This window comes from Nicotiana tabacum, chromosome 20 (assembly GCF_000715075.1).
Source record: "Nicotiana tabacum cultivar K326 chromosome 20, ASM71507v2, whole genome shotgun sequence".
NCBI classification, from domain to species: Eukaryota; Viridiplantae; Streptophyta; class Magnoliopsida; order Solanales; family Solanaceae; genus Nicotiana; species Nicotiana tabacum.
In genome coordinates this window covers 6,443,750-6,452,067 of record NC_134099.1, presented here as the reverse complement: position 1 = coordinate 6,452,067, position 8,318 = coordinate 6,443,750, and positions in this window count along the sequence as shown.

The following is an 8,318-nucleotide window of genomic DNA, read 5'->3' as shown; positions in this document are numbered from 1 at the left end:
ACTGTTATTTTTATCAAGAATTGCAACGTTATAAAAATATATCTCGAACCACGTTACAATCAATGTACCCGTGGTCGTCGACACACTTTGACTCCGTTGAGATTTGGATTTGGGTCACATCAATGTGCACCCGAGTTTAAGGAAATTAAATTATTAAAGGCGCGCCTAAAGCGACTAGCGTATTTATTTTGGGTAAGACCGTGGAATTTTACTAAACGGTCCATCCCGAAGTCCAAATAATTTTTAAAGCAAATATTTACTGAGGGCCCCGCAATTTGTATTTTATTTGGCGAGGCTCATCTCATTCTTATTTTTTAAAATGAATTTGCAACGTCATGGACACGCATCTCGAACCACGTCACAATCAATGTACCCGTGATTAGAAATACATTTCGAATCCGTCGAGATTTGGATTTGGGTCACATAAATGTGCACCCGAGTTTAAGAAGGTAAGGTTTATTAAAGCGTATCCTAAAGAGACTAACGTGTTGTTATTTTAGGAGGGTTGTGAGATTTGCTAAGCAACCCGTCCTGGAAACTAAATGCTTCAATAATATACATTTAACAAGGGCCCCGCATTTGCACGTTTTGCTTATTTTCATCGAGGCTCATCTTGTTCTTATTTTAAAAGGATATCCTATAGCAACTACGTTTCTTATCGCGTTTGTCCTTATCAATTGAAAACAGTAGATAGTCCTAATTAATTACATGCTTGCAAGTTGTTTGTAACAACATTCAGAAATGCCTAAAATCAGAAATGAGGCTGTCCGAACAAGTAATCACAGGCCCAAATCCAGCCCAGTGTGACTGGCCAGACCTGGACCACTGCTTGTTCGAAGCAGGTTGGCTTGGCCTGTTTTGGCCTGAACTCGACCCTTGTGAGGTTGAGGCCCTGAATTTGTGTTCCTGATCTTAAGACATGGTTTTAAGAGTTATATATAGCAATTTACTGGAAAGGAAAGAACTCATTTAGTGTACGAATTTTAGGCTTGGCATGCATTACATGCTTATACTACACTATTGCACTAAATCTGAGATACAACCTGTTGCCTTAAGCATACTCTTATCACCATCCTATATGCACAATCTAACATTCAACTAACATTCATTGATAGTTATCAGGCCTGAAGGCTATCTCCAACATCCAAAACAGGCATAAAATTTCCTACATTACATGATATTTAAAAGGGCAAACTATGTATATAAACAAAATTCTTCAGGTCTTTCATTTACATTCATGCTCAAATTTCCAGCTACATCTGACAGTGTATTGGGTGTGTACCTGGTATAGGAAGGAAAGGAAGAAAGAAAGTGATCAGTTGAGTAGTATGCACGAATACAGCAGCAGCAGACACACAGCAACAACACAGCAACAATCAACCAACAAAGATGAAGCTCCCGAGTAGTCGAGCAACAAACAACAAATCCCAGAAACAGAGTAGGAACCAACAGAGACAGCAGAGTATTCAATGTAAACACCCCAGCAATTCAATAACTACAAGTGGCTCAAACAGGCAAACAACAGTAATTGGCCAAGACAGCTAAACCAACATAAACTCTTATGTAATTTTCAGACAGTGTTTGGTTACAATATTCCGAGACTTTATGTTTCTTGTTTTTCTTTTTTGAAGACTAAAAAATGTCCAGCCCCCTTTTTGTTTTTGAATGGCCTATTTATAAGCCAAAGACTAAGTGCAGCTAGGCTGCCTCCCTCCTACTTGCAGACTGCCCATACCCCTTAACTCCCCATGCCTAAAGGCATCTTTCTTGGAATCCTTAAACAGCCCCCATGCCCTGTCTATATTACTCTAATCAAGGGTTATGGGTTTAGTTAAGTATTCAATTAATTCCCATACTCTTAGGTCTGGTCCCCCATTAGCATTAATTTAATCCTATTTTAATTACCACTTGTCACATTCTGAAATTATCCCTTAATCAGACCCTGCCTTATGCCAAAATTACCCTTACACTTTGCATATTACTGTATTACCCTAACTCTTAATAGTTAGTATATAGACCTCACTAATTTCAGCCAATACCTGACTACTAGCTAATTAAACTCAAACTGTTTTCAGGCTGATTTGTTAGATTTCTGAAGCTAATTGCCAATTCTCTGCCCAAATTCAGGCAATGATTCAAACTTTAAGCAAACAGGGTGTCAGTTAAAGGGTACAAGTTGGTCATGCCGATACAAGTAGAGCCAACAAGAAACAGGCATAGTAATCAATACTGAAATGTAGACTCATTTAGATGACTACACAAGCTATAACATCTTTCAAGTGAATTCAGTTGACGACGCTTATTTAGATGACTATACAAGCTATAATACACAGCAAGCAACCAATAAACCAACAACCAACTCATTATTAACTTAAAACGTACACACATGGACAGATGAGTCGCGGAACAAACAAACCAGAACACGAACGACAGATAGATTTTAGGAGGGCAAAAGAAAAAGGAAAAATACGTCAGAAAAATGAAACTAAGATCGATTCAAATTCGAACTCGGGCCAGGTAATTTTGGGGTCTAATGGACTTTAACCGAAGTGTTCTCAACTGAGAACACTTTGGTAAAAGTCTGCTAGACCCTGATCCTGCCACTGATTCGAACAAAACCCATAGATCTGAATCCTAGGGCTCTTGAGGTTCGATTTGGGAACCGTTCAATTCTAGTCAGATTCGAACGGAACCAAAGCCACTCAGGGGGTGAGGGAGGTCAGGAGGGGCTGTGGTGTGAGTTTGGGGTCAATCGGTGTAGATCTAGTTTTTGCTCGAATCTTCGTTTGAAGATTCGAGAGGCTACGGGTTGATTCGAGGTGAGCGGTTAACGGATTCGTGTTCAGGGTGGCTGGGTGCATCGGGGATGTTATTTTGGTGGTCATCGGAATCCGAGTGGCCGGGGTTACAGAGGAGGAACCTAAGGTTTCTTAGGTTTTGAGAGGAGGGGGGTTCGGGGACGAAGGTGAACAGTGGGGCTAGGGGGGTTTGGTTTGGGGCGTGGGGGTAAGGGGTGAGGCTTATATACGATCTAGGGGCTTAGATCCTGGCCGTTGGATCAAACGAGACCTATGGCCAGGATCTATTCACTTAGGGAAAACGGTGTCGTTTGGGTTTTGGTAGTGGGTGAGACCGGGTAAGGTTGGATCGGGTCAAAACTAGGCGGGTTTAGGGGAATGGCCTAGGTCCGTTGGATCAAGGGGTTGGACGGCTCAGATCACCTTCCTTAGACGACGTCGTTTGGGGTCGAACGAGTGGCCTGATCGGGACCGTTCGTTTGAGTCAGATCAATGGTTCTAATCAGGGGTACTGATGCGACGTCGTTTGGGGGTCCTGTTGGGGCAGCCTGATTTGGACTGGGTTTTGGTGCTGGTTTGGGCCTGCTTTGTTTCATTTCTTCTTTGGCCCAAACCGGTTTTCTTTCACTCTTTTACTTTTCTTTTTTTTTTCCTCTTTTTTTTTCTTTTAATAATAATAAAAATAGTGAAATTAAAATCAACAACACTGTGACATTTCCACATAATTATCACAAAATAGTTAAGTAAGTTAAATCACAACCTAGAACGAACGACGCACATATATTCATATTTTTGAATTTTCTTTTAACGACACATATACTTTATATATATATATATATATATTTTTATTTTTTTTTTATTTTCGTTTGATAATGACTAGATGCAAAATGGACAGACCCACAAACACATGTCACGGACAGATCGAAAAATTGTACAGCGAAACCATTTGTCACTATTTTTATTTTCTTTTGGAGCGATTGTCCGTAAAGCAAAAATCACGTGCTTACAACGCTTACCACAACAAAAGGGCCCGACCAACGAGATTTAAGCTTTCCAGGAAAAATCTTCAACCTCGAATTGAACAACAGAACTTCTTGCCCTGGCTCGAACTCTCGATGTTGAATGTGCTTGTCATTCCACCTCTTAGTCTTCTCTTTATACAATTTGGCATTCTCATATGCATGTAATCGAAACTCCTCGAGCTCATCGAGTTGCAGCAACCTCTTCTCTCCAGCTAAGTCCCCATCCATGTTCAGCTTCTTTATTGCCCAATAGGCCTTGTGCTCAAGTTCGACGGGCAAGTGACATGCCTTCCCATACACCAATCTATAAGGAGAAACACCTATGGGAGTTTTGTATGTTGTTCGATACGCCCACAATGCGTCGTCTAACTTCCCGACCTAATCTTTTCTATTTGCACTCACTGTTTTCTCAAGAATTTGCTTGAACTCTCTGTTTGAAACCTCCACTTGACCACTCGTCTGTGGGTGATAGGCAATGGAGACCTTATGCTTGACCCCTACTTTGCAAGGACATTGTTTAACAGTTTGTTGCAGAAATGCGTACCTCCATCGCTGATCAACACTCTGGGAGTTCCAAAGCGTGTGAAGATATGCTTCTTGACAAAGCTTACCACCACCTTTAAGGGAAGAGCAATGGCCTCCACCCACTTATACACATAATCAACTACCACCAAGATGTATCTATGACCGTTCGAGTATGGAAAAGGTCCCATGAAGTCAATTCCCCAAACATCGAAAAGCTCCACTACCAGGATGTTTTGCAGCGATATCTCGTGCTTCTTAGTGATCGTCCCGGTTCTTTGGCACCTGTCACACATTTTAACAAAGGCGTGTGCATCCCTAAACAATTTTCGCGAGTAAAAACCTGATTGTAGCACTTTCTGAGCTATCCGGTCTCCATCGTGATGACCTCCGTATGGTGAGGCGTGACAACTATGAAGTATGGCGCTCATCTCCTCCCCAGGAACACATCTCCACACCAACTGATTTGCACAGAGCCTGTATAAGAATGGCTCATCCCACATGTAGAGCCTCACATCATGCATGAACCTTCTTCTATTGTCTGGTGTCAATTCTGGTGGTGTCACCCTACTTGCAATGAAGTTCACATAATCCGCATACCACAGGACTGTGCTTGAGGTGATTGCCAACAACTGCTCATCAGGGAATGTTTCTTTGATTGCACCCTCTTCAGCCACATGGTTCCGATTTTCTAATCTGGAAAAGTGATCAGCCACTTGATTCTCTGTTCCTTTGCGGTCTCGGATCTTTAAATCATACTCTTGCAACAGTAGGACCCACCGAATGAGTCTCCGTTTGGCGTCCTTTTTCTCAAACAAGTACCTAATAGCTGAATGATCTGTGTAGACGATGACTTTGCTCCCCACAAGATATGACCTGAACTTGTCAAACGCCCACACTACTGCAAGCAACTCTTTTTCAGTGTGTAGTTCATCTGAGCTGGATTCAGAGTTTTGCTCGCATAGTAGATGGAGTGAAAGATCTTGTTTCTCCTCTATCCCAAGACATCCCCAACAGCCAAGTCACTAGCATCGCACATCAACTCAAATGGCTGCTCCCAGTCTGGAGCAATTATGATAGGTGCAGTCACTAACCTTCCTTTCAGCTCTTCGAAAGCCTTCAGACAGGCATCATCGAATTTTAAGACAATATCCTTCTCAAGCAACCTGCACAAGGGAGAGGAAATTTTCGAGAAATCTTTAATAAAACGATGATAAAAACCTGCATGGCCTAAGAAACTGCGGATGCCTTTGACAGATATCGGTGGAGGCAATTTTTCAATCGCTTCCACCTTTGCCTTGTCCACCTGCAAACCGTCTTTGGACACCTTGTGCCCTAAAACTATACCTTCACGTACCATGAAATGGCACTTTTCCCAGTTTAGCACCAAGTTAGTCTCTTCACACCTAGCAAGTACTTTATTGAGGTTCATTAAGCAGTTATCAAAAGAACATCCAAAAACAGAAAAGTCGTCCATGAATACTTCCACAAACCTCTCAACCATGTCAGTAAAGATGGCCATCATACACCTTTGAAAAGTCGCAGGTGCATTACAAAGACCAAAGGGCATTCTCTTGAACGCATACGTGACATAAGGACACGTAAAAGTGGTCTTTTCTTGGTCCTCTAGGGCTATAACAATCTGATTATACCCCGAGTAACCATCCAGGAAGCAGTAGTACTCTTGACCAGCTAATCTATCGAGCATTTGGTCAATAAAGGGGAGGGGAAAGTGGTCCTTCCGGGTGGCATTGTTCAATTTTCTATAGTCAATGCAAATTCTCCACCCGGTGACAGTTCTTGTTGGGATTAGATCATTATTTTCATTAACTACCACAGTCATCCCCCCTCTCTTGGGTACACATTGGACTGGGCTTACCCATTTGCTATCTGAGATAGGAAATATAATACCTGCATCAATCCACTTAATCACTTCTTTTCTTACCACCTCTTTCATGATAGGATTAAGGCGACGTTGTTGCTCAACACTGGGCTTATGTCCATCCTCCATGAGGATTTTGTGCATGCAAAAGGCTGGACTAATGCCTTTAATGTCAGACATCGTCCACCCAAGTGCGCGCTTGTGCTCCCGTAGTGCTCTCAGCAGTTTTTCTTCCTGCAATTTAGACAAGTCAGAAGAAACAATAATAGGTAGGGTGTCAGAGTCACACAAATAAGCATATTGCAGGTGAGATGGGAGAGGTTTAAGCTCCAATTTTGGGGCTTTCTCAATTGACGGCTTTGGAGGAGGTCCCTCTGGCCTGTTCAAGGGTTCAAAGGGGTGTATCCCCTACATGTATGCACAAGATGTGTCAAGGATGTGCATCATCTCATCGACCTCCTCATAATTGCCCAGGATATCAAACAACATAAGTGCTTTCTCTAGAAAATCCTCTAGAAAAACACTTGGATCATAAATTTGCTCATCAGCCTCTACAACCGATATCATGGAGAGATCCTCATAGTGACGGGGAAGTTGGATTGCTTTGTAGACATTGAAAACCGCTTCCTCATCTTCTACCCTCAAGATCATCTTTCCCTCTCTCACCTTGATAATTGCGTCACCAGTAGCCAAGAGAGGTCGCCCCAATATGATTGGGACCAGTTCATCAGCCTCATAATCGAGGATAATGAAGTCAGCAGGGAAGATAAATTTCCTAATCTGCAGTAACACATCTTCAATCACCCCGTCAGGGTGTGCTATTGACCTGTCAGCCAGCTGCAACATCATAGTAGTTGGCCTTGGAGCTCCCAGACCCAATTGTTTGAACAAAGACAAGGGCATCAGATTTGTGCTTGCCCCCAAATCGCAAAGAACACGACCCACATCAACATTACCAATACGCACAGGAATCGTAAAGCTGCCAGGATCCTTAAGCTTTTGAGGAAGCTTATTTTGGATCCTAGAAGTGCACTTCTCAGTAAGTGCAACTGTGTCAAACTCAGTCAATCTCCTCTTATGAGCCACTATGTCTTTTATGTACTTAGCATATTTTGGAATTTCACGAAGCACATCAACCAGTGGAATATTCAATTGAACCTGGCTCAACATGGAGAGGAATTTGCTGAACATGCGATCATCATTCTTCTTTTGCAATCTCTGGGGGAAAGGTGGTGGTGGCCTTGGAGCCTCTACTGGCTCTGGAATTTCAGTAGTCTTCTTTGGCTCGTTTGTCACTTTAGGGATCAACTCTCCCTCAGGTACATGCTTATCTTTCCTTTTCTTTGGCACTTCCTCATGCTCTCTCCCGTTTCTAAGTGTAACGACATTCACTTGTGGATTCTTCTCTGTGTCACTGGGGAGAGCGCCTGCAGGTCTAGTATTTTGATTAGTAGCTAATTGCCCCAGCTGCCTCTCAAGATTTCTGAAGTCAGTCCTGAGCTGCTGATTATCAGTCTTGATCTGCTGATTGTCAATCAACAACTTTTTTAACAATTCGTTGGTGCTCTCTTCCATTTGTTGGGGTGGCTTTTGAGGCTAATTGAAACCCCCTTGGGGTCTATGCTGATTCTGATTCTACTGATTTCCACCCATGAAAAATTGGGATGATTCCTCCAATTCGGATTGTAAGAATTCCCATATTGTGCATGCTGATTCGGTGGACCTCTGTTCTGTTTCCCCACATAATAGATGGATTCTGGATTTGTGGGGTACATGTCACTCATATGATTGTCACCACATAATTCGCAGCAAATAGCTAGTTGGTGTACATGTTGCATCGATTGTGGTTGCTGCATTGTCATTCTAGTCATCTGATTGGCCAGCTTTGCAATATCGGCTCTCATGGCTGAAACCTCGTCAAGTTCAAGTAACCCAGCTGATTTTTGCTTAATGTCCTTCCGTGAATCACCCTCACCTTGCCAGTTATTATCATTAGCAGTGAAATTATTCAGCAAGCTTTGGATTTCACTATATGGTCTGGCCATGCAACTACCCCCACAAGCTGAGTCTAGATTCATCTTTGAAGCATCATCT